This window comes from Empidonax traillii, unplaced genomic scaffold (genome assembly GCF_003031625.1).
Source record: "Empidonax traillii isolate 1590-97213 ecotype Southwest subspecies unplaced genomic scaffold, ASM303162v1 scaffold196:size3368384, whole genome shotgun sequence".
NCBI lineage: Eukaryota > Metazoa > Chordata > Aves > Passeriformes > Tyrannidae > Empidonax > Empidonax traillii.
The window spans coordinates 2899082-2922254 of NW_020955389.1; the positions used below are offsets into that span (position 1 = coordinate 2899082).

Sequence of the window (23173 nt, forward strand, 5' to 3'; positions counted from 1 at the left end):
CAGACAGCTCTGGAATAACATTGCCTGGCACAGCACACCCAGAACACACAAGAATTTATGGATAAGTATAGTTTTGTTTATGTGCATAACATTAAATATACTCCTCTAAGTAAAACTGGTATTTTACATACTGAGAGAAAACAGTGTGACAAAACACTCATAGTTTGAAAGAATCTATTCTGCCCAGAAAATTGATAGCATACAGCAATGATGATTTTTTAGTTTGAACATTATCTTGTTAGAAGAGGACAGGATTTCTGCCTGTAGGAATGAAATATAATACAAGGCAAATATCCTTGAAAAGAAGATTAAAACTAGAAAAGCATAAGTATGCATTTTTTCTCATGTATGACTATTGCAGTATGAGAGTGAAGAATGGTTGAAATTTTTACAATGGATTGGGCATAAAAAACTAGGTTCAATAACCTCTGTAAGAGGCACAAAACTCTGGAAAGTCACAGAACAAAACTAATGTCATCAGGTTTTCATTACAACTGGGATCAAAAGTTAAAAAATTCTAGTGCTTCAAATGAGAGGGATATTTGCCTAACTGTTCTAACATAACGCTTTGCCTTTTCTCTGAGACAATGTTAAAACTGTAGATGCACAATAAGTAAAGAAAGCTGAAGCTTGTTTAGAGTATGAGAGTAAGAGGAATTTCAAAGCAGAAAACGCTAAAAACAGTTTAAAAATATTTTTTAAAGTTTTTCCCTGAAACTGCTAGAAAAGTATTAGTGTAAGCTACCTACAAAAGCCAATTGTCTCACAAACTTTATTTCTGACAAGTCTGAAAGTCAAACCCATGGTGTTTAAACTGTGGGAAAGGGTTTAAAATCTTACTTGAAGTAAGTACGTATCTCAGTGTATATGTACCTGAGTACATCTTACCACTAGTTAAAGCATTCAAGGGAAATTTAAGTCATAGAATGCTTCCAGAAGGAAAAAAAAAAAAGATATTGAATGGAACAGAATGATAATCTATATCATGCGTTTTATGTGGGTAGCAGAATTACAAAAAGCAAGTACTTTACATACTTGGCCATAAATCTTTAACTACCCAAATTTTAAGAATCTCAGTACAAAGCCATATTAGAAAAATACTACTAAAACTTAGGTACACTTTTTGTCTCTTCACCTTCTTATACAAAATTCCTTCATCTGCAACAGCATGTACAGATTAGTGGGAGCTAGCAATGCAAACAAGTGCTCTTACTGCTTTTCAGTAAAAGGTGTAGAAATGTTGTCTTGTTTTCTTGTGTTTTTGCTAGAAAAACCAAAAAATCTAGCACAGATTTCTTGTTTCTAGATTTAGGGTCATTTGATTTAAACAAGAAACATAGGATGCAAGACAATAAAGATCAAAACTAAGAGCACACAGAAACCATAAACATATGAAACAAAAACCTAAAGAAGCAGTCACTCTTCTTGTGTGATACCAGGATCTTCAGTGAAGTGGATCTTCACTTGCATATTTGGAAATCTAGGGCCTCAAGTTCTAGTTACAGTCCTTTCCTTATTCCTTATGCCTTCTTCACCTCAATGGTATTACCATCTGACATTCTTTGAGGAACAGAGATGTCCTGGTCTTTGTCCTGGTAGGACCAGTACCAGGAAAGAGAAGAGACAACAAAGGGGCCAGGATTTATGGCACGTATTTCATGCCCCTTGCTAAGGTTTGCCTGTGCCAAAAGCCCAACCTGCCTAAATTACTTTTTTCACTCAGCTAGACCATGTTACTCCTCATTGCATCAGTAGCATGAGTAAGCATGGGGGAAAGCACAGCTGCTGAACAGAACAGTGCTGTGTTGCATCCTCCTCTGCTCTGGCATTGCTGCAAGGACTCGCTGGCTCCTTTTCAATCACACCATTGATGGGAGGGTGCTGCTGTTTGGCAGCACCTCTGTTTTCCACATACAGCACCAACACTGAACTGTATCTTAGTTTGCCTTGCTTGACTGAATTATTTCTGGCAGGCAGCAGTGGATATATTCCCAGAAATGGAAGTTTCTCACTTAAATGGAGAATATTCTATAACTCACATATCCTATTCATGGGCTGTGTCTGCAGATGCTTTTCATTCCTGAGCTGTAAAGGATAGCAGTGTTGCAATTTCACAGGAAACCGATTCTCACTTCTGCAACTGGTATCAAAACCTTGTCAACGTGCTGCATTACTTGGGTTATTTCTTCCCTATGCAGCATGCTCCCAGGCATTCTGGTAGATTTTTAAGCTGCTGTTTTACTCAAGGATGTCATGGGTTTTCTAATATTTCTTGTGTGTGTAAGTTGAAGAGACAGTTGGAGAGACCATAAAGACAAAGCCTGACAAAGTTTAAGTTTGGGCAATGCTCTCTGGCACATGGTGAGACTCCTGGGGATGGTCCTGTGCAGGGCCAGGAGCTGGACTCAATGGTCCTTATGGGTCTTTCCAACTCAGCATATTCTGTGAATCTGTGAAAACTTCATGGACCCTTCTGTACTAGCCATTAACAACACAGTCCTTTCCCACTCCTGCTTCTACCCTCAAAATACTGAGTCCCTTCACAGCTTTGGCGCACACTCCACCACCTCTAGCATAACCAAAATACTTTGCAAGACCAGAAGGACTGACAAGAGAGACCTCTGGTGAGCAGTAGACACAGGTGGTGGGAGGCACAGAGAAATGATGGGAGGACATGGACACTGCTCAGCCATGCTTCACTGCCAAAAGTTACAGCAGGTAATCCTGGAGATATCAGAGCCCTGAGAAGCAGCTATGTATATCCTTGATACTCATGTACCTCCAAAAGAAATGTTATTTACTGGCCTTTTAACCTATTGTTAAGTCCTTAATCTCATATTTGGAGAGTCTAAGTTCCTCAAAACCAATCAACAGTTTAGGGTATATCATCTCTACCATTTTTAAGTTTTACAGGAAAGGTCCAAAGAGAGAGTTACAGGTATCCTTCAACTAGGCCCAGTTCAAAAGCAGTGATTCACCAACCAGAAGAGCATAGCTACTTGGTTTATGATTTGGTTTATAAAACTGTCCTATTGAGTTTCCTGATTTTGCCTATAAAAATGAAGTGATGAACAAGCAGAAAACACGATTGATACTGCATTTTTGATAATGCAAAAAATCATTACAATTTTTTTTTTTTAACTTGGGCATGATATTCTCAGATGTACTGCTTATATTTCCTTCAGTGGGGCTTCTCATGTCTTAGATTTTACAGGACCTGCTATAAAACAAATATGGCTGAAAGACAATTGCATCCAACTGAAAGGAAACACTAAACCTTATCTTATCATCAAGCTTGTGCATTGTCTGTTACCTTCAATAGTTGATATCAGTTTTGTGAAAACCTGCTCACTAATTTTAGTAAGGGAAGTTGTGTAAGTCTGTTTTGAAGAGGTTCAGTTTCATGTTCCTATTTTCTTAATACAATCCTCCTTCTTTACAACCCATACAATCCTTTCATTGAGCTGAAACACAAAATTACCTGCTCTCTGAAACCCAGTAATATGCTCCTAAATTCCCATTCACTTAAAAAAAAATAATAATTTATTCTATACCTTGACCTAGCATAGAGTGTAATTTAACAATCAAGAGAGCACTATACACATAATTTGAATGGTGAAAAATCATTTGAATTTCTCTGCTTCTTATATGAGACATTTTCTTAGAGGAACCTGTGTATGACTAATTTAGTTCTACAAAGAAAGAAAACAGGCCTCTTGAAGATAAAGTTGAACAGAGTTATCAAAACAAATTTTTGTAACAGCATGCCAACTTGGATGATATTTTTCTAACATTAATTTGCTATTGTTTTTATAGCAACCACAAATAAAAGAAAGATTTAAAGCCTGTTTTAAGGAGACTGTCTCCAAATTACAATTTTTGTCAGTATTTAATTTTTGGTGGAAACAAATAATGAATTAATAAGATCAGCTTATAGTGCTAAATACTGTACAAAGGATTTTTTTCTTACTACAAATAAATTATTCTTGCAACTTTATGTGATCAGAAAAAATGCAAAATATGACTTTTGAAATATTTAATCCCTTTCCCAGGTATTAAACAGAATTACTACATGTAGAAAAAAATCATTAAATTTTAACAAATATTTTTAAAAAAGAAATGTGATATTACAAAGAAGAAAAATTTGAAATTATATGCTTAAAACCAAATGCAGCATTTGTTTTTTGTTTGGTTTGAGTTTTGTTTTAGGTTTGTTTTTTCTGCAGACCTATGACTGCCCAGACATTCTGTGTTGGTAACAAATTTTGTAAAGATTCCTGTGTCTGGAATCTCTGCTCATGCAAGAATCTATACTGATGCAACTAGATCCAAACTGGCTTATTGTACTGGACAGGCACAAGGGCACAGAGTCAACCACAGCTGTCCATCAAGTGTAAGACGATAAGGAATTAGCGAGGTGCTTCAGGGAGCCCACAAAATCTCCAAAACCCAAGTATGACACCAACAATTCCTGTGCTCTTAAAGTTCATTCTAAAACTGAACTTACTAGCCTGAGGTGATACATCCCACAAGACTGCTCAGGACAGTCTTCTGCAGAAGACAAAAGGTACCACACACAAGAAAGTTGCACCGTTTCATAGGCTGTTGGGTAACTAAACCAACTACGCTGGCTTAGCCAACTCAGCTTAAGCATCATAAATACCTATTCAATATTATTTATCACACCATTACCTATTAAAAACCTAATTTCCTCAGCTTTTCAAAGCAAATGCTTATTCCCGACCAGCTTTAAAGTCAGCCTAAATGGATCTTCCCATTCATAGTTCACCACAGAGAGGGCAAGAAGTGCAACAGAGCCTGGTATTAACAACCTTGCTGAAGGCTTCCTGGTTTCTGGATGGTGTACTGTTTGACATTTACCATGATTTGCATGTACAAGAAAACTTTATGAACCAAAGCAGTATAAGTTAGTATCCTTTTTTCCTTTGTTACGCTAAGTCATTCACGGTCATATTCCTATCAGTCCTGCTCTGAGGAACTAGTCTTCAGACGTGACGTGTTCTCCAAATTATTGTGCTGGGGAGGAATCTAAAATGAACTTAATCTTAATTTTCATTACTAAAAAATACAATTTGGGCTTTCTCAGCAAGGATTCTGAGTTCTTATATTTACAGATTGAATTTTGGTTGATTTACTCTTCAGCAGCACCAAATTATTTTCTTGAGCTCTAAAGCCAGTAAATAATACGTGTCTGAACTTGGTTATTTAAAGTTTATTTTATGAAAAGTGACTGCAGACTTTAGACCTACAGAACAGGCAACTGAATAGTACTTATTATAATTATTGAATTATTACTCTAGTTAATTCCTCTCTTTCATAGCCACTACACTGTTTATTAGTTAAAAGGTGATTTGATGGAATTCCTCTGCCCAAACTTTGATGAGTACAGTGTGGATTTCTGTACGACAACTAGCTTGTGCCTGTCAAGATGTGGAGGAAAATAGGCACTTCTTATAGAGCATGATTTGCTTTATCTACCATAGGCACATACCGAAGGATGATTCAGTTTCTTCTGGAATTGCCTGTATGTTCCTTTAAGTTGGATCAAGACAACTTGGCCAGATGCAAGTATCTGGGTAAGTTTTTTGACTTTTCATGGATATCACAGGTAACACAGATTTCACCTCCTGAGATGACCATCTTACAAAAGAAAGATGAATTAAAACATAGAATGAATAAATTATTCCCTTCTTACACAATGATGTATCGCAAGGAGTAGCATAGCTTTGAAAAGAGTTGAAGAACAAATGTTTGAAAGAAAGGTTTGCAAAAAGGCCACTGAAGAAAACAATACCTGCTAACAAACAATAATCCAGCTGTCACTTACACCTGTACAAATAAGAGGGGAGCACAGAAACAACAGAAACTGAGCTCAGCCAAAGATGACTGCTGGTGCACGGATATATTTGGGCTAAGATTTTTCTTTAAATTTCCTACTGATTTAAGCAGTTTAAGATAACTGTTTAGGTTTTTCTGTTAATAAAGCACTTCAAAGGTCTATGACTGTTCAAATATACATTAAAGAATTTCTACTTCTGTTTCTAGTTTTGTTGGCCAGGAGATTCAATGACCTAGGCACCAAGGTCAAACACAAATATGGGCATAATTGATAGTGCAAATATATGCTAGAACTGACCCAATACTTTTTTATGCCAAGAAAAAGGAATTCCTGTTAATACCACTTAGCATCTTAGGTCAGTCACAGGACCATGCCTCTGAGATACATTAAATAACAGTTTAGGTTCCCTCTCAGAAAAATCTGGATGAGGGACCTAAACTCAGCTCTCCCCTACTCTAAATGAATGTTCTAGCTTCTGGACTGTCATTTTGTTCTTTTTTTGTAGTAAATGAATATGTAGTTATCTATACACAGCAAAAAAGTACCAGCATTAATGACTCAGAAATTCACCCCAGATATATCTCAGGATATATCCCGAGTTCAGTAACTTTAGAATAAAGAGTGGTTTTTATGCAAATTCCTGCTTTGCACGGAGTGGAGGATGGAACTACATCTGAATTATGCACTTTTCATTTGGGTGTTCTGCCTGCTAGGCACAGGAACATCCTGAGCAAAGCTGCATCTGACAGCACGCTTTCTTGAAAGAAAACACCTAATTTGTCCTGAGGTACTAGGGCTTAGAAGTGCCATATTTCAGTGTAAATGCGGAGCAGAAAAATGCTGGTGTAAATATGGGCATGCAAGGAGTTAAAGAACTGGCAAATATCTGAGGAAAAGTTCTGAGGATCTACATTCTTACCATTTAATTGGTAAACCAATCAAAATCACTTTTAATTAAATACATAATATTCAGTTACCAAACAAAACAAATTCATCATTCAAACTTACAAGTTCATTTTTACCTGGCAAGGACAGTCAGTTTGTGCATGTGTCAAAACCAAAACAGAACCTCAAAAAAACATTCAAAATGACATACGATTACCTGTAGAGATACTTTGCAATAATTAAATTCTATGTACACCTTTCACATTTGTAGTTCTGGGAGAAGGCATTACAACAGAATTTCACATGCCTGCTATAACCACATTTCTTGAAGGAAATAAGGATTTGTATTTCATATGCATCAAGAACATAATTTCTATAATTGGGTACTTAGTAGTAATATTGGTTCAGAGATCAAAGTAGACAGTGGAACAATACCTTAAAAATTAAAAGGAGCTATAGTCCCAGATGAATATTTAATCCACGTGGAAAATGAAGTCTCTTGCATCGTCTGTCAGATTAAAGGTTTGACTATGTGAGGTGCTGAAAGTCCTGAATGCCCAATCAATTTAGTATTTCAAGACTGACTCAGGACTTTGCTGTATCAGGCTCAGAGTTTACAATGGTACAACTACACTGCTTCATAAAGCACTGCTTAATTAAAGAACATACACAGCAGTAATTCATCATACCATAAGCTATTGCAGATTAAAACCTGTAAGCTGGTTTTAAAACCTTGTGCGCTCATTATAATCAACAGTAGGGAAGGATTCCCAAAGGCTTGACCCATTTCCAATGACATTTGACCCAATTCAGGGTGATACAGCTTCATTTATATTTTATCTGTTGATTGGGGTTTTTTCCATCTAACAGATCAGCTATTGATTTCTACATAACAGCAATTTATGGAATCATTTCAGATGAAAAGGAGAAGCAACTACCGTTCAGTTTTGTTTGTCCTTGGTCTCTCCATCGGGATTAATTATCTAATATCAGCTAGCTAGCTTGTTTTGAGAAATGAAATGTGGATGGCATAACCTTCCTGGCAGCTTGTTCTACTACTTGACCATTACACAGAGTTAGTCAGTGATTGGCTGACATGCAATCTAAATATTCCCCTATGTCCTTCTCTAGCTCCATAATTATGGACCACAGGCAAAAATCCTATCCTTGAGAATGGCAGCTAAATTGTAGTATGGGAATGGAAACTTATGTGTACAAGCCAGGAAGCTTTCTGTCTCTTTCAGACCTTTATGATGCAACCACATCTTTTAGTTTAGGGAATCAGTGGCAATTTCTTGAACAGCAATTTACAAATCTCAAATGAGGAGAATTCCCAGCAAACTCATACCATCTGAGAAAAGGGAATACATGGGAGAATATTCCAGTCAAAGCACAAAAGAGCTTACCACTATTCCAGGGACTGATTGCTACTGGCCCTCTACAAGGAGTGGAAAATACACATGTGGTAGTGATAGAGGACATACTGTATGCTGCTTATGTTGTATCTGAAACAGCAGTATATGCACATGACAATGTTTTATACAAAATTTAACCAATTGTAAAATCCTTAGAATTTTTCCCACAGGAAGAGTTATACCTAGTTTTCAATGTCTAGTTTCCTGGCAGTCCTCTGCTCTGAGAAGATACCAACAAAGATGAATTAAAAATGAATGACAAAGGGGAAATTCAGGTAGCCCTGGAGTTTGTATTTCTTTTCTGTCCATCTTGGGAAGCCTTCTCATTTCTGTATTAGTCAAGAAACTGTTTGGAATGCAAAGTGGCAAACTGACTGAATTAGAGTAACGTTATGAAACATTTCAACTCTGTGTTTCCACCTCCATCCTGAGCAATGCAAAACAGGAATATAATTTCACTTTCTTGATGCAAAGTGACTAAAAGCCACTCTATGATCTAATCTCTCTCTCAAATTAAAGTCGTGTCTGTCAGCATAAGATCATTCCAGTTTCTTTACCTGGACCTTAAATGAGTTTACCTCAGCTCCTTGTAACTTTTCAATTGCTAGAGATTTTCAGCATTAGTAATTTTATACTTAAGAATAGAAGGAAAAAAAAATACTTGTGAGCTTTTACCTTTGATCCTGTAATTGCTGACTTTTGAGTGCTTGGTTTATGGCACAGAAATGTTGCATTTCAGTCTCACACTCTCATCTCCTCTGGTTTTTGCTTTTTTTTTAAATAATAGTTGCAAAGCCAAGATGAAAGGAAACCAAGCAAGTGGAATATACCTAGTCTTAAATAAAGTGTAATAATTCATCCTAAATTTATCCAAAATAATGAGAATATAAATGTCACCTAGAATGAATATCTCTTGAATGAGTGTAAATTACAGATAGTCACGAAATCAATTATATTTTAATGAAGAATACTGATGAGCCACTTTTACATCTGTTCTTTTAGTCTATATATTAAGGAGCTGGTGAAAGCACAAAGCAACAGATACTGCTAAGGCCTAGAAACCATCTCTTCTTTCACCATCCTTTGCATCTGCAGCTTGTAGTTATATGAGTTTCGGGAAAAGCACTGCTAATTTTGGGGTTCAAACCTGCAAAATTTTAATGCATGCCAAGAGTCCACAGCTGGCATCAGCCCATAGGCTTGAGTGCATCTTCCCCCCCATTACTCATGCCTGGCTACAGCAGCTCTGCCTGAGGGAAGGAGGATGAACATAACTGCAGAATCACAGAATCGTTTAGGTTGGAAAAGATTTCCAAGATCATCGAGTCCAACCTTTGACTAATCTCCACCTTGTCAACTCGACCATAGCACAAAGTGCCATGTCCAGTCATTTCTTGAGTTCCTCAAATCTGTCACTAAAAGAGGCAGTACACATTTCTGTAGTATCTGTTGCCCAGCACAAGGAGGTATGTATGCAGATTGTGAAGGCTCAAAGTTACTCTTCCAGTACATCTGTCCATGGCCCTGAGGGAGAGGAAGTCCTGCCAGGGATGCTACTTGGACTGCTTTGCATGGGTGCATCTGTAGGCAGTAAAAAGGGCCTTTTCTTCCAACTTCTCTGCCCATGCAAGAGAAGCCAAGGTTTTGCTAAATGGAAGAGCTCCAGGCCAATTACTGCAAATAAATTGAACCTGACAGATCATTTAAGATAAACTTTTATTCCTTTTAGGATCTCATGCTAAGTAAATCTCAACACAAAATTTCACAAGGCAGAGATGAGGAACTTTGCAATGCTCCTACCTAGCCTGTTTTTCTTTCTTTTATTCAGTAAAAGAGCAAGAAAACATTATCATTGTTCTGTCCAGATCTTCTTTGTCAATCACAACAAATGTCTAAGGGGAGAAAGGCTTGGAAAAATGCTTCCCTGATGAAGTGTTCAGTTACAAAATGGAGGGAGATGCATTTATCTGGTTACTTCATCTTACAAAAGAGTTAGGTTTTGGATTTGCTCCATTGGGGATGGGGGATGTCTTTACTGGCCTGGATGCCAGCTAGCTTCACAGGATCATGGAATATTCTGAGTTGGAAGGGAGCCACAAGGATCATCGAGTCCAGCTCTTAAGTGAATGGCCCATACGGGGACCAAATCCACAACTTTGTTGTGCTCTAACCAAAGAGCTAATCTTTGGGAAAATCCATTTTGGGTAACATTTTCAAAATGCCTGAGTGACTTAGAAATATATGTCTTGTAACTCATTTGTCTTTCCCCCTGACATTTTATCTTTTATATTTCTTGCATTTAGTCAGCCTCTTCCATACATATAGATAGATCAAATAATATAGAATTTTCATAAAAAAAAATTGAAATATGCATTAGCAAGGGAAACAGAAGAACAAGTCCAACTCAAGCACGGAGGAGAAATGAAATATTTTACTTCCTCAATGGTCCATGGCATCAGAAGGGCATTCTATATCCATAGGACACATGTTTACATATTTATGGCTTGTGAGTCCAGAGTCTTCTCCAGAACTCATGCTTTTGTAAACCCTACTACTTCCAGAGCCAGTCCACAGTTAGAGTTATGTGCTCCACTGATTTTAGCTAGCACAGTACATCAGCTGGCCAAAAGCTTCATGAGTTTTCCAGGGATTAAAATAGGACTAAAGCGCTGAAAAATGAACCTGTAACACAGAGGCAATAGTCTAGCATTTGGCTACAGGTTATCACTTAGGTTGTCAGCTTAATTTATCAAACCTGGATACAAGCAGTTAAAGAGCTTTTGATGATTTATAGCTTCTGAATACAACTGCAGCCTTAAATCCAACTTAACATTTTCTGGGTGGGAAAATTCACATATGGCTTTTTAAAAATTTTGCTCTCTTCTCGGAATTCAACAAGCCCTTTGTGTATTTACTAACCTTTGGGATTCACACTTCAGGGACTTTTCAAAGTCTTTCCCTTTGGAGGGGGTGAAGCACAGACTAAATACGTGAACAAGTCCCTCCTTTTCATCAGGCCCTCTGCCATTTAGTAACACAGCACAACACAACCTTCGCCTGCTGTCACATCAGACTGCCACAGCCATGCTCCAAATGTCACATTAGCAAAGTCAGGTGAAAATCACTTTGTGTTACAACACTTTCTGCACTGACCTTTTGAAGGGCCAGAATGAGAGGAAGGTTTAGCTCCCCTTGCTCTGTGCAGGGAGTGTCTCCTTATTTTCTCTCCAAAACGCAAGAAGCACATGCTTCATATTCAAGAGGGGGTTTTCAGATTTTACGAATGTGCAACACTTCTGCAATCCACGGAGCTACCTGTGGCTCCATCCTATAACCTGTGGGTACAAGCAGTCTTCTAAAAGAGTAAAATTGATTAATTGTGGATTTGGGTCTCTGTTTAGGTCAGAGACCTTGTTCTTTCCAATACGCAGGCTGAGGAGCACAGTGATCTGCTTTCACCTGACATACTCAGCTTTCCAAATTGACACTTTTTAGGGCAGTATGTGGAGTTATTTGCCTCACCAGGCTTATCAATAGTTTGACCTTTTAAAATGGCCAGAACAGGATATGTGAATTACTAATTTGGGACTTCTAGGGTACTCTTAATTGAAGCAAGGATTCACCATGACTGTATGATAGATGGGAATATATGTTTCCCAGGGAAGAGCTATCCAGCCTGCTCAGTGCAAAAGGTTGTGGACAGCTACACAGAAGGGCTGGAATGGACTGCCCAGGGAGGGACAGGGCAGCCACCACATCCCTTGAAGTGTTCAATAAATGACTGGACCCAGCATTTATTTCTATGGTCTAGCTGACAAGGTGGTGGTTGGTCAAAGGTTGGACTCAATGATCTCGGAGGTCTTTTCCAACCTAAAGGATTCTATGATTTTACGAATTTAGGGGATACCTTTTCATGAGGCGTTGCTATTTTCTTCTTCCCTCAAACTAGCCTGTATTGGTAAAGCTGGGATGATTCACAGGGTTGAAGGCACTGACACAGAGGTTGTCCCAGTGTTTCCCATGTTATTTGGGTTTTCCAAGTCCACCTAGTAAAACCAATCAAGCCCAAAATATGGTAAAATCAAAGGAAATTGATTATTATACATAAATGTTCCTAGACAAGAGATTAACTGGTAAAGATTGTACAGTCTGTCAAGGTCAAGCATGGCCTGGATAGCTCTGAATTGGATATGCAGAAAGCAGTTCAAGGAGGAAAAATTTGTTCCTGGCATAGGGGTTAAACAAAGTAGGGAGGAATATAGTGAGAACACAGTAAGGTATCAAACAGCTTTGTGCCAGTAGTTTGGGATCATATAGAATAGCACTTAGTTTTACGTACAAATGACAGTTACCTATTTCTCTGCCTGACCCTGTTCCTTACACGTACAGTATTAATTCAATACATTTTTCATTGTGGCAGTAGTTTGAACTAAATCACTACTAAAACATCTGTGGTGAAATAATTTTGTTACAGGTAGATGTACTAGATCAATCTAATGAAATAACGCATGAGGAATTCATCCCTTTTCCTTTAAAATCATTTAAGGAGAGAATTATACATGTGTTCCTGTTGAAGATAACAAATACCAAGAAAATAGAATTGTAAGCAGACATTTTTCTCAACCGTCTACACTCCTGCTCTCCCTTTGGCATTAATCTTTGAACCAGTAACTCAAGAGTAAGAACTAAGTATGATCAGTCCTTTCATTCCAGGGGCAAGGGGATGGTAGGGTCCATAGTAAGTTTTTTAAAAATGTTCAGCCTAAGTCCAAAATGTCTGGAATGTGGTTGTCGTGGGTTTTTTGCCAGTCTGGTTGTTGTGGGTTTTTTGACTCCTTGAGTCTGTAAGAAAAAAGTCTCAAAAAATGAGTTTACTCTTGGTCAGATTACATGACTATGCTGCCACTTGCAATAAAGGAATGGAAAGCTACTGTTTTCTGAACTGGCATTCCCACTTCATTTCTTTTCAAAAGAAGATTGATAAACTCCTGTTCAAGCAAATCAGCAAGATTCACTGAAAATAAACAGAGAAATGCTTATCACACATGTGTAAAAAATTCATTATCCAATAACATGATTCAAGGCAGAAAATGACACCTGTGCCATTGTGGAGTACTACCTAAGATCAGATATTTAGAAAAAAATTCAAAAGATTTTTTTCTTTCCAAATCTATTAATTACATATGCTTATTTTCTATTATCATGTTTACAGAATCAGAATTCTTCAATTTCTGAACTAGATTCCAGTGATGATGTATTGAAATAGATAGTTTCTCCAGAAAATAAAATGTCAGCTTAGAGAACAAGGTGCCAATACGACGACTGCATGATCTGCTATGATTTGAAATTAAATAACCATTTTTAATGACAGAACAAAAAAAAACTATGATTAGGATGCAAAAAGAAGGACAAGTAAATTTGAAAAGCAGTCTAGTCTTTCTGTAACCTTAATAAGCTGTTAACACCTGGATTAATATTGCTCCTGTGCTCTCAAAGTTTTACTACAAATGCCTGTACAAATGCTGCAGCATATGATTCACAACTGCCTTTGGTCACCTCTACAGTGAATAAATCTATATTCACTGTTTTTTAAAAAAATATTCCTTTTTCATCTCTCTTATCTATGATAGGTCTGCCTGTCAGTTTTTTTCTCATAAAACTGTGACCATATTGCCTACCATCCCAGAAGCAGTTCTATAAAGGACATTTTTGTCAAATATACTTTGTTATAAAATTCCATAGATATAGAGATCTGTTAGACTTTATAACCTTATCTTGACATCTCTAGCCTATAACTATACAAACGTTTACATGCTGGCTTCCTGTTCTATTAAACAATATTCTGTTTTGTCTGTTCAAATGGTAACATCAAATTATAAATCTAAGTCCTTTCAGTGACCTAGATAAACTTCATTTTCTTCCTTTCCATCTATTAAGAATTAAAGTTGCTCTAAGTCGACATTCTGTATCTCTTGGGGAAATATTTGAACTCCAAGTTAGGGATGATGTCACTGCAATAGATGGCATTCTCTAATTATTGACTCAAATGAAATATTTTCCCACAATATATACCAGAATATACCAGACAGATTTCTTTTTATCTCCCTGGACCTATATTACAAATCCTTCCAGAAAAAAAGTGTCTCTGAGGTGCCGAGCAGAGAGATTTTCCAGCACACAGCTCTGCAGGGAGCAGCAGGTCATGGTAGCCCTTGAGAGAGCCTCTGCCTGTCTTCAAAGGATGGGGAGGACTGGGTGGTGACAGGGTGAGACAGCATTGTACATCACCTGAAACTGAACATCTGAACAAGTTAGCTCTAGTAGAAGTAGGATTCTGACTACTAATTGAAAAAAAAATAAATTGTTTTCTAAATTGCAGTAAAAGTTGGAGAGTTCTGAAGGAAAGACCTGACAATTCTTTCAGGTCCTTTTTAGACCCTTTGATGGGGTACTAATTTCTGGTAGCTTTATGGAGCTGGATGCTTCAGTCTTTTCTAGAAATTAATTAATGGAAAATTATTTCCATTGCTTTCCAACTTTTTTTCTTTGCTATTATATTTGAGTCCTTTTTCTTGGCATTTAAGACAGCTCTTAAGACATTTTTGCACAACATAGTGGCAGAGACTTATCAGATCCTGTGAAACTTTTTGCCTCAGAGTATGCTGGATGAACTGAAACAGAATCCTATGAAAATGGCAGCTATCTCTATAATGTGTGTGCTTGTCCCAGTAATAATTATTTGCACAGTTCTGTGAAAATGATGAACAGCTCTGTAAAGCACAGGCACAGACACAGTGAAGAATAGGTCTCCCCTGCTCCTCACAAGTGCCTGGGGGAAAACAACGAATCCAACTCTTCTCAGCAATCCTGTCATGCTTACTGCAACTTTGGGTGTCACAAAAATACACCCATCTTGCCTGAAATTGGTTGTCTTGAATATGGATAGCTGCAAAGTTGTGGTCTCCCATAGCTGCACTCCCAATGGAAAGGTCACCTACCAAAATGCTGATTTTGCTCTTGGGCAGATTTCCAGCTTACAGTCTGCTCCTTGTTATTGTTGCTACACTGATAGCAGCACCCTAGTTGGCCTGTTTAAAGCTAGCTCAGGTAAAACAAAACAAGTTGCCATGACAACCAGCAGCTGCAGTATCAGCATACCCTTTCTGTGCATCCTTCTTGGCCTTGCAATTTATATCCACACAATACTGCTTTCCCAAAATGAGGTGACTCTAGTAACTCCACACACCTAATCCCATTAATCTTTCTCTGTAAGTAATGGCTTAAGACCCCAAAAAATTTTTATAGCCCTTTTCCATCCTTTCTCTGGTTTGACAGCTCATGTACACAACTTAGGTACCTGAATCTCAATACATTATTCCATGTTTATTTATAAAAACAAACCAAATGAACACAAACCCCAACTACTAGTAAATAATACTAACAGATTATAGGAGGAATAACTGGCACAGAGGGAAACACTGCTGCTGGTAGGTATGGAAGAGAAGAAAAATGGACCAGGAAATGTGTCAAAAATAATCTGACAATAAAAGGGGGAAACAGCTACAAACGTATATTAAAATATAGTCTCCATTATGGTTTCATCTGACAGTGGACTGTTATAAAATTGCTTCAGATACTGATAATAAAAATGCAGGTGATGTTCAGTGCTAGTAAGGTACAGTGCAACATATAAGAGAAAATGAATGTCTATATATGTATACACATGTAATGGTTGGTACTAATTAATGAATAGTATCCAGGATGATAGCTTGGACTTACTGTGGTTGGTTCTTTCAAAACATCAGTGTTGTGCTCACCAGTGGCCAACGAAGCAAAAAGAGGATGAATGTGGCAGAACATAATATCGGGAAAGCAGTTAAAATAATACAGAAAGTTTATTCAGAAGTGTGAGGTATGGAGGTGGATGTTTCAGCGCTAAGTGTGGCTCTCATTAAGCTCTCACAGGAAGGGAATAAGAGTATCACGAGAGGTTGGGGCTTATTAGAATTATGGAGCAGCTTTTACAAGATGAAAAAACTAAATGGATGACAAAGATTCACGTTTATAAAAAGACTCATTGATAAGAGAGATCTGTAAAACATGAACGATGTGTGGAAAGTAAGACATAATTATTAATTGCTTCCCACATTACAAGACTCAGAGTATGCCTGATGAAATTGTAAGACAGTTGACTTAAAAAAACCAAACAGGTGGAAGGGTTTTAATCATTACATGCATGTTTATTTTGTGAAACTCATTGCTAGTGGATGTGTGAAGACCAAAAGTATAAATGGATTCATGAAAGATATGACAAATTTACAAACAATAAATCCACATGCAACTGTTAAACCTGATGGTCCAAAGACACCTTCCAGCTCAAAAAGTCATGAAAACATGTGCCTTTGGGAACTCAGAGTGTAAACCAGAGAAAAAAACAATTCTATACACACCTATTCTGATACAGACACCCATAACATATAGAGTCTTCACACACTTGGGAAATCCCAGCTTCAGTTCACTATCTGCCCGAGGAACACTGTAGTTTTCACCTCTTTGTATTTATAGCCAGGCAATACACATCTGTATCATGATTTTCACTATTTGTCCTGCTAAAATCTTGTACAACATAGTAAAAAAATCCAGACCGACAGATAGAAGACAAAGGGTAAGAGGCCCTGACACTGTAACCTATCAGCAGTTATGGTACTCACTTGGATGAGGGATCCAAGCCACAGAGATTTACATTCAAATACTGTGGATTTAAAGGAAAATAGAAAAAAAACCCCAACAAACAAACCAACCCCAAAACAAAAAAAAAAACACCCAAAGAACCAATGTTGGAAGAGCAATTAAATCTCATGTTTTCTCCTTACAAATAATCTAACCCCAGTCTAGGGTTACACGATTATTTTTAGTAGAAACAATACAAAGAAATACACCAAGTGGTATGAGAAGCATACAGTGGACAAGTATACGTAAATAGAGTGCCAAAATCACACACTGCTGAGGAGCAATAGGTCAAGATTAAATACAGCTGGCCTAGAAGACAATTCAAGATGTAGTAAAAGTCATCTGTCTGTCTCAAGGCACATCTGTAGCACTTCAGATGTCTGTTTAACTTGTTTTTCAAAATGTCCACAGGCAGAAATTTTATGCATTTTCAGTGTTTAAATATCCCTTTCATTAGAAAGTTTTTCCTAACATTTGGCTCAAATCTCCACTGCTGCTATTCAAATCCCTTAATTCTCAGCCAGATGATGAGGGCAGGACAAGCAAAGGTTTTATCAGCAACTGTCACGCATTTCAACCATTTTCTCTTCTTTAAGCAGCAAAGATATTTTGCTTTTCTCAGTGAGGTATGCTTTTAATCTTCTGTCATATCTACACATATTTCTTAAATCAGCACTGGACATAGGAGTTAACTACAGCATTTTGGCACTGGGATACTATTATTTATACACCCCAGTGCAGAAATTTTCTTTTTTATCTTCTCAAGTTTTTGCTTATTCATGTTCAGCCCATGACCCATTGTAGTCCCTAGTTCCTTTTATAACTATGGTGAATTTTTCCCCATCTCTATTTGTAGAGCAGTTTACTCCCAACGTAGCACAAGACATTTGACCTAAAATAACAGAATTACTTTTTTCCCTGATTACTTCTTCAATTTCTTCAAATCTGTTTGAATCCTTGTCTAGTCGCCCTTGTTCTTGCTGACTCTCTCAGAGACCATTGTACATCTTGATAATTATATGTTCTAGCTCATCTTCTCTATCAGTAATGACAATATTCAGTGACTCAAGATTGAAGACACCCTTGGAATTCTGCTTGGTATACCTCTCCATATGAGGAGTCTATCTATTATTTTCATTGAAATGGGACTTTAACTCAGTTTTGTAAACACCTTCTATTTTCATAGAGATCATACAGAGAATACTATCCCAAACTGCTTAAGAGAACGGCATTACCAACAAAAGAGGAAAGTGGTACTCTGCAGAGTTAGTGTGACTGAAATGCAATGCCTAAAATATTTTTTGAATCAGTGCTCTAAATGACAATTTATAAGACAAGATAACATCCCTGGGGTTTTGTATACCATGGCTCAGACCAACAGAATAAACCAGTATTGAAACATCTGACAGCATGTAGAAAACTGTTATTTAGGGGATATTTCAATTGGGGAGGATCTATGAAATGTTCCAAGCAGTCACCACTAACTGCCCCGGAGCTGAAAAATGTTTGGAGTGGGACAGGGTGTCACCATGTGTGTTGGTGTATCAGAAAACTGCTACAAATCACCATGGGTACTGCTTAACAGACCTAATTTGACAGCATTTAATTTTAACGAGACTTAATTTGACAGGATTTAGTTTGACACACCTACAAGTTGAGCAAAGAAGTGATTGAGAGCAGCCCTGTGGAGAAGGACTTGGGGTTTGATGGCTGATGAAAAACTCAACACGAGCTGTTAATGTGTCCTTGCAGCCCAGGCAGCCAACCACATCCTGAGCTGCATCAAAAGGAGTGTGGCCAGCAGGCTGAGGGAGGTGATGCTCCCTCTACTCTGCTCTTATGAGACCCCCCACCTGGAATACTGAATACGGTTCTGATGTCCCAACAAAGAAGGGCAGTGGAACTGTTGGAGCAAGTCCAGAAAAGAGCCACGAAGCTGATAAAGGGACAGGAGCACCTTCCCTATGAAGACAGGCTGAAAAAGTCAAGGCTGCTCAGTCTGAAGAAGAGAGGGTTACATGAAGACCTCGCAGCCTTCCAGTATTCAAAGGGGGTGTACAAAGAAGCTGGAGATGGAATCTTCAGCAGGAACTGTAGTGATAGCACAACAGGGAACAGCTTCAAATTGAAACATAGTGGGTATTAGGATATTAAGAAAAAATTATCTACTGTGAGGGTGGTGAGGAATAGGTTGCTCAGAGAAGCTGTGGATGCCCCAACCTGGAAGTGTCCAGAGCCAGTTCGAAAGGGACTTTGAGCAACCTAGTCCAGTGGGAGGTGATCCTGCTCATGGCATGGAGGTTGGAGCTAGATGATATTTAAGATACCTTTCTACCCAACCCATTCTATGGTTCTATAAATTGATCACTAAGCTAAAAAAACTCCCAGTGATCACTGAGATACAAACAGTTGCAATCTAACTACACTACTCACATGGAGATAAAATGGAGTTGATAGGGTACAACAAGAAGTCTACCAAATACACATTCATGTGATTACAGTCAAGATATCCAGTTAGGATGTGTCAGAAGAAAGCCTTCTAACTCCTTAGTTAACTCCCTTTTTTTGAGTGAAAAATTTAATGACACAGTGATCTTTTCCAGAAGGATCCAACTCAGAATCAGGATAAAGGGCACACAGTTTAATTTACATCTTTATTGTTCGTTACATGACATTAGCAATTTTTTGTTGATCACTGGTGAAATTCTGCTCAATCAAGAGAATTCTGAATTTCTTTATATACTTTTCCCCAAAGTTCATATCCAAATATTTGAACATACTCCTTAACCTCAAAAAAACCACTTAATATTTAAAAGGAAATTTTATTCTGAATTTTTAAATTTTCTGCAGAAGCAGTGAAATACGAATCCATTGATTCTGGATATCTGACACCACAGAGTCCAGATATATACCTTTAATTTGAGTTTTCAGAGTTGTTACTAAATATTTTATGTTTATTGGATTGTATTCCTTCAACATTATCACAGAAACAAAATCCACAAATTGTTTTTTGGGGGCCTATGCTGGACAGATGTTAAATATAAAAAACCCCCGAACTATACAAAAGCAAATAGTCTTATTATTTAAATGAACCTTTACGTAAGCAAGGACCAGCAGCAGTTAAGAGTATAATGGCCTGTACTTAGAATAATTGAAGGAAATTTTTCCAGGGTTGGATTAATGCCCCTGGAGAACAAGCTATTGTATCTGTGGATGATTCTGGAGAATTTCTCCTTCATTGAAGCAGATAAGAACAGTAAAAAAGTCAGAAGTAGATGAACAGAGGCTCAAGAACAGCCATCCTGGATTCTTGTGTGCCTTTGTCTTGACTGTAGAGTAGACATTTGTCTATGTCTTTTGATTAAACTCAGAGAAGAGTTTAAGAATATCTGGGGATGTTATTGCAGAAATTCAGGAGAGCTTTTTCTAAGAAGACCAAAGGGGTTACACTTGGCAAGTCACATTCTTTCTCTTGCTTAGTACCCAGATCACCTTTAAACCCTAAAAAATGTCATAGCATATTACCTGGCTAAATGAGTTGAAACTCTTAAATTCTTCCCAGAAAGACACAGCAGGCGATCACCCACTTTCCTAAAGTTTTCTCAATATGCAGTACCACAGACTTTTGTGCCTATCTACATGAAGCATGTCTTAACACATTTCAATGGTATTTGCTTACAATTCAGCTACAACTTTCCTTTTGAACCTATTTTGGCACAGATGCCTCAGGTTTTTTCTAATGCCTGACAGGAATAGGAATCTGACTGAGAGCCTTTTAGGCTTCAGTCTGATTAATCAGAAAGGACCTGCCAAAGTGAAATATTTTGAAGGACAGGTATAGATCTGTTCTTGAAGCCTCCTGTATCCCAGTAATCTACAATCTCAGCTTTGTTGTTGTTCTCCTTGCTCCTTGATATGCACACAACAGTTGTCAGGATTCTCTTTCAGCTCTTAGCAGAGAAAAGATTTTTACCATCTACTTCAACTACGTGTTTGACTATGAGAATAGTTCATTAATTGTACCTCTGGAAAAATTGCCATTCATTTGGAGGGATGCCAGCTTCTAGACTGAGCTAGACTGACAGTCTGCTCTTTATTTACCAGGTAGGGGAAGAAGAGGCTATTACATGTGCTTTGTATTCTTTGTTGCATATTAAATCATTCCTGGGTGGTATCCACGATCTATAAAGCACTAAGCAGTGTGGTCACAGCTATCTCTGGCACCATCTGTTTGACCACTTGTAAAAGTAACAGACTGCACAGAAGCTGAAAAAGAGGCATGACTAGCATGAGTCTGGGAAAAACTATATCTAGATTCAAAATTAAACCAGCTATTCAAAATTTCATCATAGTGAGTCAGGCATGCTGCAGTTACCCTCTGAAGCCTCATAGGATGGTTTTCCCTTGCCTCTGACAGACATGACTGTCTGCTTCTTCCATAACTAAAATTTTTGCAGATAGTCTCATTAAAATAAAAATTTCCAACAAAGAACAGAAAATTTAGCTCCTGAGTCTGCCCAGCTGATTTTCTACCCTAGAAAATGAAGAACAGAGATTCAGGCCATATTCTGATATATGATTACCTATTTATCTGCTTAATTTTTTTTGCACTGAATTATTTGTGACAACTGTGATAACTTTCATTCAAATTTTTAGAAAATCTACAAAGTCCTGTAGATGAAAAAATGATTCTTGAACTAAAACTGGTGATTCCCAATTATTATGTTTGGATAATAAGCTACTAATACATTTAATATATTCTATATTAATAATTACAACTAATCCTATAAAAGCATTTACAAGACATCTTTGATGTGGTCTTTTTTCCTTGAAATTATCATGATTTGTATTACATTAAAAAAAAAAATTAACCAATGAGTTGTATATCTGTCTCATGTTTGATAGTACCTAACAACTACAGCTATAAAGGAAAAGCCCATTTTCCATTTTAAGTACTGGACCTAATTAACTTCTTTACATTTTTAGGAACTTTCCTAATAGTCCAAGAATTGTTAAAAGTTAATGAGAATGTTTCAGAAAGCTTCCTAAGCAATAAAGGATTCCTTTGAACAAATTAATAATTTCTATAATTGTACCACAAGTATTGAATTATAAAAGCTTTGGATAAAAACAATACTAATAAGAGAAGAACAGAAAAAAATCCCTGTTAATAGTTGGAATATAATTTGTAGTTTTAAAAAAGATAACCTTTATCTGTATTGTTATACTGTTCCTTGTTTCAATTTTTCATACATTTTTGTACATTCTTCTCGTTTCCAAAATGAGTGAGAAACTAAACAAAACTTGAGACCAGCCTTCAGATGTGTTGACAGACTATTGCTCACATGAGAAAAAAATCCAGCTGTTCCCTGGCTGGATCCATTGGATGCCTAAGTTATTTTCTTCTCATAGGCTAATTGGAAACCTTTCTTGGATGATCAAAATCCCAAGTATGTGCCTTAATCAGTTCTGAAATAGTAATTTTGTAATTTCAAGGAATTATAAAACGGGCAGATGTCTCCTATGTTCTTATTCATCTAAAAGTACTTTAACTTATGGTAAAACCATTGTTGTTAAATAGTATCTGATATGAAACTGAAAACATAAAGAAATTCAATTTGAATGGTTGGAAATAAAAATCAGTATAAAATCAGCTATCCTGCTGCTCCAGATTAGTTCAGAAGATACATGCTGGACCTCCCCATGATCCCAAATCATATCTTTAATGTGCAGTGGGAATGTGCCAAACTTCCTCCTCTGTCAGATGTTCTAGAAGGGTATATGTAGCTGCCTTAGTCATAATGCATAAGAGCTCCTTCAGACTTCTGGGAATAAGTACCTCTTGTAAAAATTTTCTCATGATTTTTGCATGTGGCTGTAAACACTGCTATTATGAAAAAAGGGGAGTGGGAGGGAGGAAGAGGAAGCAATCAATATTTATCACTAGTGTTGAGCAAGAATTCCTAAATTATATTATCATGAGATGACGTCTGCAAAGTTTTAGTGGGTTGAAATGCTTCCGGGAACAAGAGTTAATAGCATTAGTTATAGTTGTGAAGGCAAGAGCAATCCTGACCATTGCTTCCATAATTTAGAATGAGTAACAGATCCCCTCAAGTGCATTGCTGTTCATTAATAATAATGCTCATACAGCAGATGATTTCTGTTAAAGAATGAGCCTTTGTAACTTGGTCAGCAGGATTATGTTTAAAGCATGGCCTGAAAACAAAGGGAGTGTTTCTCTCTCATGCATTGTCTGAAAAGAATTTGCCATCTTACTACT

At 37.3% G+C, this 23173-nt stretch overlaps 1 protein-coding gene across 1 annotated transcript in view; it reads right to left on the reverse strand.

Annotated features, from left to right (window-relative positions):
• The window catches only part of GABBR2 (gamma-aminobutyric acid type B receptor subunit 2), a 467186-nt gene that overhangs the window by 169033 nt on the left and 274980 nt on the right, over window positions 1-23173 (reverse strand). The gene's annotated exons all lie outside the window — the stretch shown is intronic.